Source organism: Phasianus colchicus, chromosome 10 (genome assembly GCF_987193195.1).
Source record: "Phasianus colchicus chromosome 10, bPhaCol1.hap1.1, whole genome shotgun sequence".
Taxonomy (NCBI): Eukaryota; Metazoa; Chordata; class Aves; order Galliformes; family Phasianidae; genus Phasianus; species Phasianus colchicus.
The window spans coordinates 21,300,001-21,320,104 of NC_143445.1; the positions used below are offsets into that span (position 1 = coordinate 21,300,001).

Here is a 20,104-nt window from a genome sequence, read left to right on the forward strand (position 1 = left end):
TTATTTTTTTTTTTTCTAAACACAAAGAGAAAGCGTAAGATATGTCTGCAATCGTGGTCAAAATACCATGGAAGCTACATGCCGCAGCAGGACGCCTGTCGGATAGACAATTAAAGTGGCCCAGGAATGACATATCCCCTCTTGCCAACATAATTAAGGTGTATTATTTGTCAGGGAGGTCAACGGTGAACAAATGTCCTAGCAAAGTGAGACTGAAAGACAGGGAAGGAGCAGATAATGAAATTCAGGGATGACAAATGGCTTTGAGCCTGACACTGTGGCATCTGACAGAAAGAGACATCCAGCGAGTCTGAAACTTCTGCCTGCGCTGTACTCCGTGCTGTTTCATTCCAGCTTTTCCATAAAGGAGCCCACAGCATTTACAAGCGTTCCCCAAGACATGGTAAGAATGCAATAACGGGTGAGAAAAAGGCACGTAGCAAATGCCACATTCCCCACCAGAAAAGGCCCCTCTCTGTGCCCTGCCCCATATCCCTCTGCTCCCCAGCTCAGCCAGGGCTCTGCCTGCCCCTCTGCTCCCAGCCATGTTCAGCATCACTCCTCACCGTGCCTTGCACTCCTGCCATGGGGACGCAGCTTTCTCTCCTGTTTCTTTACTATCCTTTGTCTATACAAACGTAAAAGGTGACATCTATTCCTTCACCTAAAAAACCACAACAAAGGCACAAGCCTTTTCTGCCTACCAACAACAGAATTTTTGTCTGCTTTATCCTGACTGAAAAGGATTTCCAGTAACATGCAAGCTAAGATGCATTTGCTTATGTTGTTAGTCATTAGTGCTGCAATACAAATGCTTATAAGAGGTGGCAGACTGATGCAATCCAATTTCTTGTTCTCACTAAGCAATTATCTCCAAATATTTTACACATGTTCACAAGAGATCAATCAGTAGAGCAAAAAATCCCAAACGTTACCTCTGCCATTCAGACAGAGGTTAACAAAGGTCTCCAGCTGTTTTTACCAGACTTCCAACCCTGACATATTACTTACATACATATCAATGTTGGCCATTTAAAAACCTACATTAATTTTGGCCCTGAAAATCAGACGTGCTAGATCCGAGGCCTTCACTTCAGAGAAATTAGGGTCTGCTATGGTCCCTGATTCAAGTTTAGCCAAGGAAATATCCACATGTGTATTTTAGAGGTTGGATATGTATTGGCTCAATTCTGCACCCATAATGCTTTTCATTGTAATCCTGAACAGGTATAGAAAAGTTGAGAGCAAAATACCGTCAGAGGAAAAAGGACCTTGTGCTACATGTGCTCCCAGTACAGCAGTCTGTATTATGACATTTTTGGGCTGGTGAAATTACTTCAGTCCATTTTACCACACCACAGAAAATCATAAGCAGTATTACAGGAGGCTGAAAATCTTCATATTTATGAATGAGGGATGGATGATTAAGATAAAAGCATCCCTGCTATTGATCACAGGCCTCTCTCATCTATTAAAATAATAAAACCACATAATGCTGCAGCACTTAAAGCACAGCACTTGAAGAAGGTGACCGAATGCAAACACTGGTGGCCGTGTCCCATACGCTGGTGCTCCAGCTGCAACCCATCCCTTCATGCTGGAGGCTGCAGGACAACACGACCACCAGCACTGCCACGGAGCTGGTTTAGCTCAAATCCCAACTGAACGCCCTCAGTACTGCACACAGCTTTTCCATGCTGGGCTCGGGAGTACCCAGCAGCTCTTCACCGTGCTAAATGCTAGGTATAGCTTGCTGCGATGGGGTCACTCAACACCATCATCATCATCATCATCATCATCATCATCATCATCATCATCATCATCATCATCATCATCATCATCTAGATCTCCACAGGGATGGACTTTTCTGCAGCAAAAATATGTTCTGCGATGTTTCCTGCAGCAGGGTGCCCTGAAGGGGTATTAAACACCATCACCTTCATCAGTACTGAGCACCACAAGCTCTGTCCAGGAGATACTTGCCACCTAGCAGCACTGGTTTCACAAGCTGTCAGAATATATCTGTATGGGAACTGCTGAGTCAGGGCCTGAACCTCTGATTGATCACCTGAGGCGAGCAATGAGTCAGCCCTGGGAGCACAGGTGAAAGCAATTCACCTGTGCTGCAGGAAGGGGTGGAGCCTGGCTGCACCTCTCCTAGACCCATTTAAGAGCTGACTACCAGTGGGGAAGGATCTCTCTCTCTTTGGAAGATCCACTCCACTGGAGTTTCCTGAGCAAGCCCATGACATGGGTGAGCATCCTATTTATTCTCTGTCTCGCTGTGCCTAACTCTCTTGCTTATTTCATTAATTTCATTATTATAACATCTTAATATTATTTGATTATATAATATTACTTTATATAATTTTCATTGATTATACAATATCTTACCCACTTTAGAGTATCAGTAGGGCACCAGTCATGGCATCAAAAGCTCTTGTGACCTGAGACCCAGCACGCTGCTGGATTCACCCATGCCTGCACAGAGCTGCTGGTGCTGACAAAACACACCAGTGACCAGAAACTGGTTCAGCAAATAGCACCATTCACAAACTATTGAACTACAGCCCTCTAAAAAAATATTTTTATTACATATATCATTCTGGTTTTCTTAAGGAAAAAAAGTATTTTTTTTCCAAGTGAAAATCATAGGGGCTTTAAGGCAAAAAGCATGCTTTTTTTGCTTGGCAGAGGGTGGAATATCATGGTCATGCTGGAAAACCACTGTGCTGGACTGATATTAGCCTGGATCCAATTAGAAACACTTTTCATTTCTAACCCAGGTGGAATTGCACAATTATAACAGCAACAGCCTGTGCTTGACAGGAAATGGAGAAAGTTGTTCTCACTAAAGAAAGGAGTAAAGGCCTGCTCATTGCTCACAGAAATCTTGCATAAAACCTCCAGGCCAAGCGCAGCTTCCAAACTGAATACCAAAAGCTATTTTGAGCTTGATGGTGAGTACCCACGTACTGAGTACCCACTTATCCCTTGTAAGAAAAGCTCATCCCTTTGGCAGTTTCCCTCCCAAGAACTCAGCCTGTTTGCACCATCTGAAGTAAGGGTAGGCTCTGGGTTCCCTTCCATCTACCAAAAATGGTCTCAGCCATGGGTTCTGTGCAACACTGAGCTCAGGAGTGCGTACTCCAACCCTGTTTGCACATGTGTGTCCTCACGTAGGATCTGATGGTGCCCAAAGATATATGGCAATAGCTTGATTCAACAGATGCTCAAATCCTGCTAGGCTGAAATGAGGTGACGCTCCTAATAAAATCAGGAGTGTTGACAACACCATAAGATAAGGTGCTTTTGTCCACCTTCAAGTTCTTAGTTCCAACTTTTGGTATATCTTATCAAAGAAAAAAAAATAGTATTTGAATTTTTTTGCATCAGAATCCTACCATTCCATGGCCAAGGCTGTCACAGGATTAGGTTTGCGCAATCACGATTTAGCGATAGCTATGACAAAGTTATTAGCAACTTCATCATAAACCACAATTTGAACCAGTCTTTTATATATTAACAGTCAAGAGAAACAGATGGTTTCTCTTAATTACTTGTTGCAAACTTTCTGTACCTTGACTGCCTTTTCCAGGTTGTATTCAGAAGCAAACCGTATACCAGAATACTGTGCCTTGTATTTGATGCAACTATGAGGACAGCAATGTTCCAAAAGAAAAGAAAGTGAAGAAGAAAAGAAAAGATAAGGAAAAATGAAAGTCTATCCTCACAAGATTGGTAGACCTATATTAGAAATGCAAAAGGTTGAGATAGCTTGGACAAATGCCCAAACTTCAGAGAGTTTAATCAAAACTAAACCAACCAATCCTCCTTCCCTTATGAGATTTGCCCAGCAACAATTACGATCAGTTTTAAAAACCACAAGTACTTAATAAAACTAGAATATTATAAATCTTCTGCCACATGAAGCTAATAAAAATAAATAATAATAATAAATTTTAATGTTTCAGGCACCCAGGCCCAAAGGTACTAACCTGTATTTGTGCCTCAAGTCAATGATATAAATAGTTGTAGGAATATATGAATAAATGTAATTTTTGTAGAAGAGTATTTTTTCTTCATACCTGCCAGATTTTAGGCTGATTACATTTACTGCAGTAGGACTTGTAATGAGATGATTTAAGAGACTGTTCCGTTTACATGTTCATCTGACATTATTAAATCTCTATTTGTTTCTATCACAGAATTCAGAAACAAGCTCCAGAGGGTGTATTGTTGGCAGTACCGCCAGTTTTGTCTTAAACCTAACAGAAAGTGTTCAGCCTGTTCTAGCCAACAGGCCCCAAGCATCTGTTGGACCACGTGAAGGCATTTGTTTTCCCAGCCCTGGAAGGGTTACTTTTCACTTCTTACTGCCTCATCCCATCAACTTTACACATTTTTTAAATGCAAGTATTTCGTAACACTGTGGTTGTCACCATCCCAAGCCCAGAGGGTGTATAACATTTCTACCTCACCTACGTGCTACAGAAAACATCCATTTTTAAGGGAAAGTGTTTGGTTTTGCTGGTCTGGTTTCAGTGGGAAGGGCAGTGCTGAAATATCAGTCATCACTTTGAGAAATTTAGAGATGATAGCTAGAATTCAATGCCATGACCCCCCAGGCAGCACACTGTCCCTGAGCCCCAAACCCAAGCTCTTTTGTTACTTCTGTCCAAGAAAGATTTGCATACAAATCTTCCAGTGACTTTTGTCTCATTAGGGATAAGTACAAGCTAAAAAAAGACACTTAGATTGCTCCACTTATTAAAAATAATACACTGTGCAGAGTGAGTTGTGCATATTAACGATCAGGAAACACACTATTGTGTCTTTCACCCTCAGGAGTGGGGTCACAGCACCCCGGCGAAAGTGGCGGGTTGCACATTTTCACATCGTACCATTTGTTTGTAAAAAGAGAAATCAGAAGGCAAAGACACGTAGCAAAAAAAAACCTATATTGGGAATACACTGGAGCACTTTTAGAAATCACTAGAGCTGTTTTCATAATCCTTCCACTTGTAAGGCCAAATGCCTTAATTACCATGAGACCAGCTAGCTACAGAGGGCTCAGAAAGAGCCATAAAAACATGTTAGAGTGGCCTAAAATAGCTCCCCCTAAAAATAGAACAACACACAGAAAATACTTCTACTCCTTTGGAGGCAACTGGGATGGCGAGGATAGCGCCTGGGGGAGCAGCCCCAGCAGCACGGTGTTCACCAGCACCAGAGTATTCTGCCAAAAATGAGATGCTGTCCTGTATCAAAACCTGATTCTAGCTTCTGCTGAGTCTGACCGGTCTTGGGTCTTGAGCCAGAATGATTTTTTGGGAGGAAATTCCACATTTGGGAGGGAAAGGATGAAGTAGTTATAAAAGGGTCAGCTTGCCAGATGAAAAAAAAAAGAGGCAGTTGTATGAACAGAATGGAGGAAAGCATTTCCTGGGTCACTGAGTTTTGTCCGGAGCTACCTAAAGGAACTAATTCCCACATCTCCCTTCACCAAGCGACCAAGCTCTTGCAGCAGGCAGAAGCATGAGGATCACCTCAACACCACGTCCCCCTCTGCAGAGGTGCAGCTCTCAATGCAGCATCGCTGAAACGTGAGTAACCTCAACATCAGATTCTGCTTTTTCTTTCTTTTCTCTATTTTGATTTTTTTCCATTTCTTTTTAAAAATATATTTATTTTTCTTTCATTCCTGAAGAGGCTTCTCTCCAACAACACCTCAGTAGCTCAAGGAGCAGGGGTAAAACCTGGAGGCAAACCAAGCCCCTGCCTGGTGGGACCAACCTCCCGCTGCCAGGCTGGGGTCACATTGCTTCCAAGAGAGGAGGACAGGATGGCCCCTGCAGAAAGCTGGGCTTCAGCACTGATCACTCGATGAAATTTGGCAGGTCCCCCATACTCCCTGCCTCGGTTTTCCAGTCTGAGGAGTATGAACATTACTGTTTACCCCTCTTTGTGAAGGGCTCTGTCATCTGCACTGTACACACCCACTGGGACATTCCTGACATTAATTTCTGCTTCATATCAGATTATGTGATCGTTATTAACCTTCCAGCTTGCAGTTCTGAAGGGTCAGATCCATCTCAGTCCAGCAGATGAAGCTCTGCTGACTTCACCTAAGCTGCAGCAGCCACTTACTCCAGGACTGGATTTAGTCCTGGGCATTTTTCAATTTAAAATACACTGGCAATGCAAAGCCACCACCGTTTCTTGCAGGGGTGGTCTGATTTCATTTACAAGTGTTTGTGCTGGCAAGTCCTACATAATGCTCAGATGCAATTGTGCTTGAGTATTAAATATAATGGGTTAGATGTTATGAATAGGAAAATAAGATAACTTGGTAAAGGAGCTTTGACAGCAACAGTGAAAGAATGAAGATTCAACTTAAGCTGTTGAAAGCCTAACAAGATAAAGACAGGCAGGGGAGAGTTCCCTTAAATGTGATGAAAATAAGGCCTGAAGGGGTGGAATGATAGAGAGGCTGAGGAGTACATGTTTCAAGACAGAAGATGAATGTGCCCAACATGACAGTAACATGTAGCTAAATTAATCAAAGTACCTACAGCACTAAATACAGCTAAAATATATCGATTCATTCAGAAATCTCACAACAGAAGACACACAGAGATGCACAAAGGGATGCATCTTTTCTATCTAAATTAATTTTTAATATTTTTGCTTATGGGATTTTATCATTCTGTGTCACCAGAAATGATATAAATCTCCCCTTTGCATTTTAGATGCCTAAAGTGTTCTTCAGTATTGAGAACCCACATTCTCACAGCACACACTATTACATCTCCCCATTAAAGATACTGCAGCATATTCAATGCACCCAGAATCTAAATTAGCAGGGAAAGTTTTCTAAAAATCACAGCAGCTCGTGACCATTTGACAAAAACAAACTGTTAGGACTACTACTATTTCACCTACAAAGTATCATTTTAAGTTAATTCCATTTCCGTGGTTTGTGCTGGATTTACAGCTGTTGTTGAGCCCCGCTTTGGCTGAGCACAGCCCATGCTGCCCAGTACCACAGCTGCTCAGGGGCTTCTCCAGAATCTTCCCCATCCCCTCAGCCTTTGCAGAGGTTGCAAATTTGTCTGACAGACCCTCCCAGCTGCCAAAGGGCAGGTAGTAAATTGGAGGTTGCTGCTCCCCCAACTTGGGTGTTGTTCAGCAGCTGCCTGTCTTGCTCCCAAGGTAAGCTCCCAGACAAGGCAGCTGCTAGAGTTCAGTAAGTTTGTACTGGGTCATTGATTTCATTTGCACTGAGCACCATTTTGGGAGTCATTTGAGCTGGGAGCAGAATTTGGCCTCACTGACTCAAACAAGCACCTGAGCTGCCAGCCCACAGAATGGAGAGCAAAGCTGTGCCCTTAGGAGAAAGAAGTCTCCCCAAAGTTGTTTGAACATGATGCATCCATCCTCACTTCTGCATTTAGAAACTTCTGGATGCTAATGCGACTTTTGTCTGCAAGAGATTAGTCAAGAGAATGTGAAGTGAGCCAGAAAGGAGGAGCCAGCCTTGCTATCAGGTAGGCTGAGGGGGCCAACTTGCACCTTGCTCTGCTGTCATAAACAAATTGATTATTTGTTTCTTCTTGGCTCACAGATGTCTGTTAGGGCACAGTGGGCAGCAAACTCAATACAGATAGCACCAAGCCACTAGTTGCATTTTATTTGCTAAGAAGTAGGATTACAATGCAAAGAGTGAGAAAGAAGGGCATTGCCTGGCACTAATACTCCCTCTATTGGAAAAAGAGTATCTTCCTAGGAATGCAAACATTCCTTAAAACAATGCAAAATAAAGTGATTAGCTCTTCAACAACGGGCATGTATTAATATACTGGAAAAGTGGCTGGGCCGCTGGGGCATTCTTTTCCACTTTGCAGAGAACAAGAAAAAGTACTTCACTACAAAAGTAAACTGCTTAAAATGCCACCATGTTAGTTTAAAATGTTGACTTTTAAGAAACAGGGTTCGTTAGATAAAAATTCAACTCCTTTACTGCTCAATGCACGACCCCCATTATCCTCCAGGGGCACGTTGGCATGGCACACACACAGTAGCTCCGTATGCCACGAACATAGGTAGCTCCCACAGCTACCAAACACACAGTTTTCTAAACAGAGCTACTCCCTGAGCCTTCTGCTACCCCAACAGAAAACAAGGCTGCAACAGCATGGCACAAAATATCCTTCATCCGACATCATTTCCATGTAATACATGAAACAAACCAGAAAGAGCTGTCAAGGTTGTAAATCCCATAGGAAGAATCAAAAGTGAGAATACAATTCTAGACATCTTCAATTTGTCTGCCTTTTCTTTTTTTTTTTTTCCTACAACTGAATGGAGAATACATTTTTTTCCTGGCTGGGGTTTGTGGCACAGACACTCAGAATACACCCTGGGGATGAGACAGGGAGCAGGGGCTGGACTCAGCTCCAGCCTCCCTTGAGACAAACAAGGATGAGACCACTAAGCATAAAAGTTCTAATACTGGTCCACCTATACCAGATAGATAATTTGGAGACAACCACATTCCTGGTGTAAATCAAGAAATTTGCCCGGAATCCAAGAGAATTATGAATTTACATCTACTGAAGATTTACATTCTGCAGGAAGGTGGGGAGGGAAGGGCTGCCAGGATCTCAATAAACTCCCCAAACAAGTAATCACCACTTCCCACCAGCACTGGGAAGGTTTCAGAACGTGCTCTGGCTCTTGGACACAAGTATCTGTAAAAGCCAACTCTGCACATTTAACATGAGTTTAACAGCTTTAAGCCTGTTTCCCTAAATTATGGATGGATGCATAACTGGAAGAACGAGAGATTAGCACATGGTGCTCACTGGAGGAGAGATATCCACAAAGCAGAAGTATTAAGCAGGGATTTAGTAACTATTAGCTGCAGCCAAAAAAAAAAATTCCATCTGGAATTATATTACAGCTTCCTGGGATGGCCCAGGTCACTCTCAGACCCTTTGGGACATGGACCACAGTGGACAGAGGAGTGGAGAAACGTGACTGTGGGGAGAATGCTCAGAACCTGAAGCATATTAAAGCAACACTCGTTCAAAAGTGATTTGGTAATACGCAACAGCTTTGTGAAGGAAGGATACAAAACAAAAACTAATCAGAAAATAGGATGGCAAAACACTTTGGAAGATTTTTGTCAATTTTTTATGTATCATTGAAAAATCAAGGTGCATCGGAGCATATGGAGGATATTAGAGCTTTTCTTAAGGACATTTTCTTCTTTATCATTACGGTAATTTTTGCCTCAGTTCCCTTTCAGCCCCTCGTGGAGCCTTGCTGTGCTCAGAGTACGAGATGTGACACCAACATGGGACAAGGCAGGGAAGATGAAAGTTAACTTGATCACACTTTTCTGTTTTTTTTCGGGTGAATATATATATTTTCTTTCGCTCCAGGCCTCACATAAAGCAGCAGTGCTACCATTGGTTTGTTCTCAGACTCCAAAATAAACACACATTCAGATGACTTATTCTCATATTTCCAGCTACAAGAGAGGCATCCAAGGTTTTGCTTCTTCTGCCTTGGATGTGCTTGCCTCTGTTGATTCAGAAGCAGACTAATGTATAGGACCTTAAATTCTGTATGACTCCATGTAATGTAATGAACACCAACAGACCTTAAATTTCCTGTATCTCATGGGTGCTTTTTATTGCACCATTTGGCAAAAATCCAAGAAAAAAATTGCTGCGAGGAAAAAAATAAAAAAATGAAAAGCACATCGCTACTGAATTTTCCAACAATATCACAGGAATGTGATCCCCCCCTTAATATACATACTGATGATCTATTTGGAATTTTTATCCGCAGTTATGAAGAGAAAGAAAATGTTATTCCCTCGGAGGCCAATTTTCATCTTGCTCTGGAATTCTCATTCCAGCCTCTCAGAGAACACTTTGCCTTCTCTATATATTAACTACTATTTGTCTCTGGCTCAAGGCTCACGTCTGTTGCTGCATGAGCTACATGGAAACAAATTCCTAATCATATTTCTGACAAGAGCTCTCACAATCTTGTTGGCTGCAGTCATCCCATTTCCAGTATTTTGCTAGTAAAACCATAGGAAAGCTTTAGTCTCCTCTTACCAAGCATGTGTAACTCCCATTAACAGGAGTCACCACATGTGTGCAGATCAAGCACAGAGCAGATTGTCTGAGAAGAATGGCTGCCTCAGCTTGCTTTCAGCATCCAGCATGCCGATAGACACCAAGGGTTTGCAGCAAGGAGGGCTGCTTGGAGTACTGGTCCAGGTCCTCCCTTCCCAATGGTACGGGTCAGGATGCACTCCACAGTCAGGCTGAGGATCCATTGGTACGTGAGTGCAAGAGAGGCAAAATGGGCACTGCCCAGTATGTTGAATTGGATGTTAGAGATTTCTGAGATCAAGCCATAGTAATGATCTTAACGTTTTGGCTGATCCCTTTCAACCTACGTTTTTGGGAATCCTGTTGTGAATTTATTAGATAGATCACTAGATCTGATCAGCAGCATGTTGCAGGTGACAAGTCAGGTAACAGGCAAACTTATAAAACTTATAGGGATATGGGCATCTTCTGGTGCAGAAAAAACCACCAGCAGCAACCGCTCATGGAAAACTACTGCTTACAAGTGTGTATGCACACAGAACGTAGCTGCTACTTCAGATTAGGAGGTAATAGAAGTAACACTCTGGGTGGGAACAGGTGCTGGTCTGGGGATGCTTGCACCCCACCTCTCATCCCAGGCACGATGGAACCACAGGAAAAGCTGTGAACAAGTGCTGGCTTGCTGAAATCAAAGGAAAATTTACAAGTGATGGGATTTTGGTGCGTACCTCCAGTAATTCCACCTCTAGGGGTGTTGTGCTCTGTATCCTGTTACCCACACAACCTTCATAAATTTTAAGGATTTGAGCCTTTACTCCCATCTATCCATTCTCCCCAGCATGACTCCAGTTCATTTCAGCATCTCACAGATACTGTCTTCATCTGAACACTCCCAACCTGTTTCCAGAAGAAACCCCAGCATGTTGTGCATTAAAAAAGCAAAAGAGAGCTACAGCAAATCACTTCAACTGATTATCTGAGGGAGAAAGAATGGGAAATGCAACTTTCTCCACATTCCTTCAATGCAGATGAACACTGCATTGGTGACGTTCAGCCAGTGGAAAGTATTACTGTAATGGGTTGCATACTGCTCAGAACAAAGAGCACATATTTATCTTCAAATTTGGAACATCTAGGGAGGAATATGCTGGACAGTGAACCAAAACAGTCCATGATCCTTAACAAACCTGTCAGAATTTGCCCCATAGAGCAGAATAGTTTGCTAAGAAGAGACTTAAGCTTTCAAGTATCTTAACTATTTTCTCTCAAATACTGCATATGCATATAGTCCAAATTCCTGCTCAACATATCCTTATTCAGCCTCTATATTTTCCTTTCTCCTCCCAGCTCCTGCATATGACTTCAGTCTTGAACTCTGCAGACCAAAGTTTTTTCAGTGCAGGTTCTGCCCAGGTCACAGCACACGAAGAGACTCTCGGTGCAGATTTCCAAGCCCTCAGTTTGCAGTGCTTAGGCAGAAGCCGTTGTCTGTGAAGGGCCTCATTCACTGGTTACAGAGTCTTTGGAAAATAATAACTCAGGATTTAAGTGGGCACTTGAAAATTTTACCCCCAAATTTTAAGAACCCGGTTTTTATCTTGTTTTTGTTTTATTTGTCTCCTGAGCAATACAAATCTGCCTCTGCCTCCAATGAGATCAGCCCTATGGCAATGACTGAGTGAGCAAAGCTTTAGCAGCCCAAAGGAATAGGTCTGCTTCCATCCTAGCATGCCTACAGTCATTTGGGTAATTAAGGCCTGTGTGTAATGAAGAAGTACCTAAATCAATAATGTAAAGAAGTTTAAGTACAGATATTTTTGCTTCAGCTAAGTGCAGTTAGTTTTCTGCATTATTCATCACACTGAAGACACCTACTTCTCAGAACATCTGCAATTTGTCTGTTACTTGTGGCCCGTGGCTTTGTTCAGCTATGCAGATATGCACAATCCAGACATGCACAGCAAAACACAGTGCCAAATCCTTAATCTGCTCTTGAGATATCAGAGTACTACAGCTGCCGGCTTCTTCCAAAAAATCAGAGCAGCTGAGACAAAACTTCATCTGCAACTCATATATCAAAAAGAATACCAGGGAAACAGTTTAAAAGTCAAATGCAAAGCCCACAATTGGTGTAAATCAGAACGGCACCTCTCAGCCAGCTGCAGCTACTCCAAACAGCAGAGCAGAGATCCACCCCAATAGCAGTGTTATTGATCTTTTCCTTAGAACACACATTCGTCTCTACAAAACATATTCAACACTGTATCCTCTAGGATTATCACAGAGCCATAAGCAACTGCAACAATTACAGTTTCTATTTAAGAGATGCAAATCAATATTAATTAAAATTAGACAACTGTTTGTGATGTAAGGGGCCCTTGTACTCAAAGGCCATGGTGGCCATTAAATATATTAAGACTTATTACTTAAAAGATTTTAGACAGAGTCAATGCATTGTGTGTCCTGAGGGACAGTTCAATGCCTCTGTATGTTGTACAGCGTTTAACTATAGGTGCCACAATCAAAGGCAAACACAATTAAGTATCAAACGGTTAAATGTTATGTGTCACTCTCTAAAGAATCTATATTGAAATGCTTAATTAAACTTTTTTTAAGAAAAAAAAAAGAAAAAAAGAAAAAAGAATTCCATAGCATGAGTTCGAACCAAAACAAGTGCTTATTTGATTCATATTAAATAACCTGCATATTAAGTTGCTTGTGCTTCTCCTGTTCATTATCATGAAGGCAGCATTTGCATTTCTTGATAGACTATTCCTGTTTCCTTCCCCTTTTTTTCTTGTCTTACATCAGTCAGTGGAAAGAGTGCCACCACAGGCCATCATTAACCTTCCAAATCTGCCTCAAAACAAATAGTACAAGAGCTCACTAATTTGAAGATCAAAAAGCCACTTGTCCATTATATAATTGGAATGAAAGGCAAAATGTTGCAGTTCTGAAGAGCACAGTAATTACTAGCTGTTAATTGCTCTCTCGTGGTGGCTCACTTTTAATTAAAAAGAACAGCTCGTCGCAGGCCGATAAGCAATGGTGGAGACCACTGGTTTAATCAACAAAGCAGAAAAATTTGTTTCTGCCGCAGCCAACAACAGCTTGAGAAATCTTCAGATGTCCAATTGAGATTAAAAACTGTCTATTTAGTGCAGTCAGATTTTATTTTAACCAAGGAAATGACTATTTGAAGTCTTCCAATGTGAGTGTCCCCACCACATCCCCGCTGGTGCTGCAGGGACTAATCACTGGCTTGTGGTTGTGATCATTCAAGTAAAGAAATTTAGCTACTTTCCTCTTGACTCCATCATTCTTGGGTAATTGGCCTGTCTGAGGTGAGCACTTTTTTTTTTAAGAAAGAGCTTTAAAGTATGGAAGGCCCACAGACTGTGCATTTAATTACTGTTCATATTTCATGCAGTCAAACAGAATTTCATTTAAAAAGAAAATGATTTACCTACCTAAAGAAAAAAAAAAAAAAAAAAAAAAAAAAGCCCTTATATCCACTGCTTTGGGTATTTTGTTCCTTTTCCTTCAGCAACTGTATTTAGACGCCAAAAATGTATTCAAACATCAAAGTTAATTCTTTCAAAGGTTTCTGTCTTTAACTCTTTCATCTACTGACAGGTGTCTTTAAGGAATGTCCCACTGTGTGCCGCGGAAATCAGTTCTCTAGAGAAGCAGGTTAGGTGAGCTAAGTGGAACCATTTTGCCCTGGTTTGTCCCACCTCCCTCCAGCCACAAAGAGCTCACATCTGCTGGTGGCTCACGCTCGTCCTTTCCTCCTTTGGCCTCTCCAGCTCGCAAAGACAATGTACTCAGATTCTCAGACCTTTGCTTTCTTTCAGTAAATAAATACAGCAGTATTTATTTACTGCTGAGTGAAGGCTCTGCATCCCTTTGAGCACTAGGCAGACAAGTTGCACGCGTACATAACACTGATCCCAGCCAACCTCACGCAGCTACGCAACCCCTCTTGCTTGCACTGAGATAGGGATGTCTGCATACCATCTAGCATAGGAAAAAGTTGTTTCTATTGAACAGGTTCCAGGCTCTTTATTCTCATCTACCTTATTCCCATTAACATCTGGAAACAGATGCTGCTATCTACAGCTGTAAGCAGCTTTGGAATATCAGTCGGCTTTGAACTTGGAGACATATTTCTTTGCTGAGTAAGCTACAACTTCCACTGCTGCCAAAGCATATTCTTCTATTTTCCTTCACATATTGAGGAAAAATATTCATTCATTTTTCTTCTTATGCATAAACACATATAAATATGTATATATGTATATATAATTATATATATATTTTATATATATATATATATAGTCTCTTTGTAGGTTGCAGAGAAATCAAAGCAGGAGAAAACAAAAGGCGCACTCCCTCTCACCTGGGAACAGGTGGATTTTTGGCTAGAGTTGCCTTTACTTACAAAGCTTACTTCTTGTGGAGACACGGAAATGTGGTAACCAATTGCTGGAGCCCCATTTTCTCCTAGTTCCATAATAAGTCACCATCATTTGGATGTTCAGCCACTCTCCACAGATGGCTGCCTTCTCACCTCCCAACCAACACAAGAAGGCTCTGGGCTGGGGGCTTCAGGAACCAGCCCCCATTGCTCACTGTTTCTTGGAGCAGAGAAAAAGAAGAATTTGACCACTGACTTCACTAGCAGTGAGATCCGCCTTATTCAGTCTTAAAATACAGAGTTCAAAATGTTCCATGACTGGTCTGGGCTTGGATGCTGTGAAAGATGCTACCTTTGTAAGCTGCTGTGATGTATTTGAATTTCCAAAGCATCTACTCTATAAAGACAAAATTTGCCATACAACTTTTCGTATATTCACTGATGTACATTCATGTGCACATGTTTATTCTTCATATAAGAACAGCAGTTTTTATATTCATTATCAATGCATGAGGAATCTAGCACGTTACATCAAACTCTATGTGAGTAAACCTATTAGTGTGATCAGTACAATCCTGCTGATTTAATTTAAAACATGTAAGAAAGACATATCATACCATTTTTAGGAACACACCCTATGCTCAAATCTGCCCTTAAAGAAGTGAGCACGCAGCCCTTTGTCTTAAACCAATGGAGACCCATGAATAGTTACCTACCCGTGAGGACAGATTTTTGTCAGTTCGTAAGGATGAGAAATAAAATATATACTTTGAAGCATACTTGCTTGATTTAGATAATGAAATATATGTAACAATTTTAAAGTCAACTTTTTCCTAATTGTTGGAGAAGCAATGTAAAAATAAAAGAGAATACTCAGGTTCAGCCTTGCTTTTAGCCAGCTCTGCTCTCAGTTAGTTGTGCAGTGAGTTATAGCTCTTTTGCGTGTGTACACATGTATCTGTAAATGCACACACTTGATATAATGCATATGGAGATACAGTAACATACGCGCTTTTTTGTGTGTTCGTGTGTATATATGTATAAAGAAGCTTTCCAAACTCCATCCAGGCACATGCTGGGCTGAGCTGCAGCTCTCCCACCCCTCAGCACACCGGGGCTATCTGTACCTCTGCCCACTCATCTTCCTGCTCCAGCCACGCCAACCTGCTCCAGCCTTGCCAAGCGATAAACCCTTGGCCTCTCGCTTTCGTCTGGCCGATAAGGTGAGTTACAAATACATCTTATTTTTGTGTTGTTTGTTTTTCCTTCCCCCCTTTTCCTGCTCCCATTTTCGGTCAGCACCTGTCACCGCAGCCCTGACTCTCGCGGTTCTCTCCCGAGGGCCGGCGGTTTATCGGAGGAAACACTCGCGCTCGCAGGGATGGCCTCCGCACCGCGGCCGATTAATCCGAGTTGAGTGCACTTCCTTCGGCCAGGGGACACCAATTACCGCGAAGGCACCGGCAGCACAATGCAGGCGAACATCTGACAGCCCGGGTCCTGCCAGCTCCGCATTGTCCTCCCGTCAGGCGCTGTCAGTTCCCAGCCTTAATTACATCCTGTTTACAAACACTCGGCCGGACTTCAGATGGAGCCTTAACAAAGGTTGACAAAGGTCAGGGCCACGTCACGGGATGTTATCTGTCTGTGTGCTCGGGCAGATAAACTAGGGGGCTGATTTCGGAGATAGCACAGGGAATGCGCCGGGACCATGAGAATGTCGGAGGTGTTGGGGTGGGAGGTGTTGGGGTGGGAGGTGTTGAGGTCCTGGCACCAGGCTGGCTTGAACCATTTTTGTGCATAGCTGCCTTATTTTGTTATTCTTTAACCAACCAGCTAAGAACATTTCATAAATCACTTTCCTACTTTTTTCTTCTTCTAGAGATAGGGGAAAATAATATTCACTGCAACCTGTTGATGTTCAGTGTGAACAAAAAACCCAAAAAGGAAAAAAAAACATAGGAAGCATTTGAAATTTACAGCTGGGTTTCCTCGCATGGGAACGAGGAAACCAGGCACCTCTGTAAGCCAAGGCTCCAGTATCATCTTTCTCCATCTTAAGATAGATGAGCACTGACATTAGCTGAATCTCATCCAAAACTCACTGTATAGGAGTACTTACAGGAGTAAAGCAGCTGGATCAATCTAAACACTTGATATATCAAAGCCATTAACTTAGGAGCTTGTCACCCAGACCCATCTCTTTGTATCTAGCCAGTTATTCACACATCGTTATTCACGAAGCCCAACTGCACAGGACCACACAGCAGTAGCCAATGAAACTGAAAACCCAGTTTGTTGTCATATCACCGCTCTCTGAGGAAATACTGCAATAATTACATGGTCACAGACAGTAAAAGGGGACTGGCACAGCATCATGCTCCTGCAGAGCTGTGCAATGGGTAACAGAGGCTGTGTCAGTGGTTCTGAGCTAATGGCAGAATGCTGGGCATTGGGACCCATCCAGGATCTTCAGGATGAACTAGCAAATATTTCTGATGGTGGATGAGAGTGCACCTGCCTGCCCACAAAGGAAAGGGACTTACATGTTTCATTACTTGGGAAAAAAAAAAAAAATTCCTTGGATTTTAAGGGATTTTGATTGGTTTTAGTGAGAAATGTAAATACCAAACAAAGTAACATAGTAACATTGACCATGACCAGGGCTTCCCAGGGATGATCTTGCAATTTTGAATGTTGTCATCTATACTTAGTTATCCACTTAAATTTAAGCCTTTACTTTCATAAATAAATGGCAAAGCTAAGGACAAGAGGATATCACTTACTTATGTATCAATTGCTAACAATCCAGTAAAAAATCGATATCCCACCTGAAAGGGTTTACAGCCAGGGGCTGAATGATATAGAAAAGCAAATCCACACTCAGTACAATTACACTTAGCTAATCCAAACAATTACACTCAGTGAAAGGAAATTCAAAATTACATTCTATCAAGAAAAGGAGTGGAAAGGATGACTTGCTGGAAAGGTTTAAAATATTTGACAATCCAAAGTGTAGAAAAGTTGAAGGTTTAAATAAAGTCTGCAAGCTCACTGCTGATTACATACACTCAAAAATATTCCTGGCTGGTCCTGAGCATTTCTGCTGTGCCTGCACTGAGCTATTCTTACAAAGAGGTGGAGCATGGTGACCCTTGGGTGCAGAAGGAAACCTCAGCCACCCCGTCAGAGCGGGTACAGCTCAAGCCCCCAGTAACAAATCAGTCAGTAACAGAATGAAGTGGGCACTGGATTAAGGTTTTTTTTTTTTCAAAAGCATGTGTTTTTTGGTCAGAAAAATAAGGGGGAATAAAAGAACGAAGGCTGATTTTTGGAGAATGGCATTCCTCTCCAAGCAATGGCTTTGCCTTCCCCAGAAAACTGGGCAGTGCTGCTGCAGGAGTGCCTCGCCAAGGCAATCAGACGCAGCTCTGCAGTTCATAAAGCAGGCTCTTCCTTGCTCAGCTTCGTGACTTGTCAGCCTCAGTATGCCTCTTGTTCCAGACAACGTGCCAGTCAGCTGCTGTTACTGCAAAGCTGTGCTGAATGCTTCTTAATTAGCCCAATTCCCTATGGCTTGGCTCAGTTTTCTACTGAGGAACAGCCCTGGGAGCTGTGAAGTCCCGTATCTGGGAAAATCTGGTCCTAAACACACAAACCCAGTTCAGCACATCCTATTTTCTCTAACGCTGCCCAGCAGGCTCAATTGTATTTGTGCTGGAGTACCATCCTGCCCAGGAGCCAGCTGCAACACGCTGGGTGCAGACCTGGAGGTCCTGTGCACTGCACAGCTCTGTGCCCACCGGTGGCATGAGGACAGAGCTTGTCCTCAAACCCAAGGCTCATCACCTCCATGCACCAGACATGAATCAGAACAAATATCAAACTGATCACATACGTTGTATTTATTTACTCAAATTCACGGGCTTGTCATGCATGTAAACCTTCTGCTGTTGCATTGGTTGTGCAGCACAACATTATAGGTTTTGTTTGAGCTTACCCTAACTTAAACCAGAAAGAACTCTACCCTCTTTCTTTATTATTTTTATTACATCATCATACCCTCTATTTTCCTGCATTCTGTTCTCCCTTTTTATATTTTTTTGTTCTTTAAAGTCTGCCTTACATTTTATGGACATCTTCCTTGCAGCTTCCAGAAGGGTGCTCCATCTTAAACTCAACAGCGAGGCTGACAGATGGGCTTGATAGTTTTTTTCTTTTGCAAGTAATAAAAAAGGAACATTACACTTCACGTGAAACCAGAGCACTGCCTCGAAACAACAGTGTTTGCTTGGCTATAAAAATAGTTACTGTTCTGCCAGGCCCAGAATCAAAGCATTTGTATTAATGTGTTTCCTCTTTTAATAAATAAATCCAATATTTTAAAATTTCATCCGTTTTAAATTACTGTTGTTGTAAGTATCATTTTCCTCTACGTCCTTTGAATTGTACAGCTGTATCTAGTCTGCTAGACACGCTTCTCAGCAGCTTGCCAAGGTACTCCAACAGTTACATCGTTATCTGTGCTTCCTAATGAGGCTAATGAGGCTACAAGGTGTTAAACCTGGGATTGGCTGTGACATCTCAAACAAGCTGCCTTCCTCCATCATGCTATTTCCTTAATCCTAGACCATCTCCTGAAGGTGTATCAGCTTGGACAACATTTTTTAGGTGAGAGCCTCCAAAATCGTTGACCCTCAGTTCTTTCCAATCAAAGCTTGAACAGAAAATCACACAGACATAGCACAGACACTGTCATCACCACAGAAGTCTGTTTTGCAAAACTTTGCAAAGTTATGTGTTGTTCCAATGCAGAACAGACCAAAGTTTAAATCGCTGAACTTCTTTAAAAATAAAACCACCGCCCTCCATCTGACAGCAGATAATCCCTTTTTAATCAGAGAGCTAAACGTGTCGACGCCATAGCCTTTACCAGTCATGCCATAGGTCCAGAAACCATGAAGGATGGAGACAACCAAAGGATTTGTTTTTTCACAGTTGGATACTGGAAGCACACAATTATATTTTTGGTTGACTTTTTCATTTAGGTCCAGACATACAGATTAAACAGAGCAAACACCTCCTCTCAAAGCTTTCCTTGTGCTCATCCAACTTCCCACATCTTGCACACATGAAGGGCAGGCGGGTCGGTGCCATCTCTACAGTTCTAGTCTGCTCCCACTGCTCCACCGCAAGGTGGGGGACAAGAGTTGCCCCAAAAGAGCTGTGGTGGAGGGTGAAATGAATGACAAAACATCCCAGGGCGTGTCTCCTCTTTTAGGGAACACGTTGAATTGCCCTCATGCTGAGGAACGCAGCAAGGCAACAGCTGGATGAGGGTTTAGCGTTTGGTTTTGATCACCAATTATCCCACAAATTAAAATAAAATTAAAAAGAGACTCTGTTTACACACAACTGATGGAGAGATACCTTTGTAAAAAGTGGGGAAGAAAGGGGCAATTCCTCCTCCCTCCCTGCTGAGGACACCCTGCAGAGCACTGCACTGCTCCTGTTGGAGCCCTTTTGTCGGCAGTGACAGTTCCCTTCT

The 20,104-nt window shown here is 42.3% G+C and overlaps 1 protein-coding gene and 2 long non-coding RNA genes across 6 annotated transcripts in view; 2 read left to right on the plus strand and 1 right to left on the minus strand.

The window, feature by feature from the left end:
• The window catches only part of MECOM (MDS1 and EVI1 complex locus), a 323,615-nt gene that overhangs the window by 219,985 nt on the left and 83,526 nt on the right, over positions 1–20,104 (minus strand). The gene's annotated exons all lie outside the window — the stretch shown is intronic.
• On the plus strand, positions 1,374–3,878 carry LOC149916659 (uncharacterized). The gene is made up of 3 exons (XR_016469485.1): positions 1,374–2,254; positions 2,787–2,960; positions 3,599–3,878. It is a non-coding gene; the product is annotated as an uncharacterized LOC149916659 (long non-coding RNA).
• On the plus strand, positions 5,144–18,920 carry LOC149916660 (uncharacterized). The gene is made up of 3 exons (XR_016469760.1): positions 5,144–5,606; positions 15,625–15,779; positions 15,898–18,920. It is a non-coding gene; the product is annotated as an uncharacterized LOC149916660 (long non-coding RNA).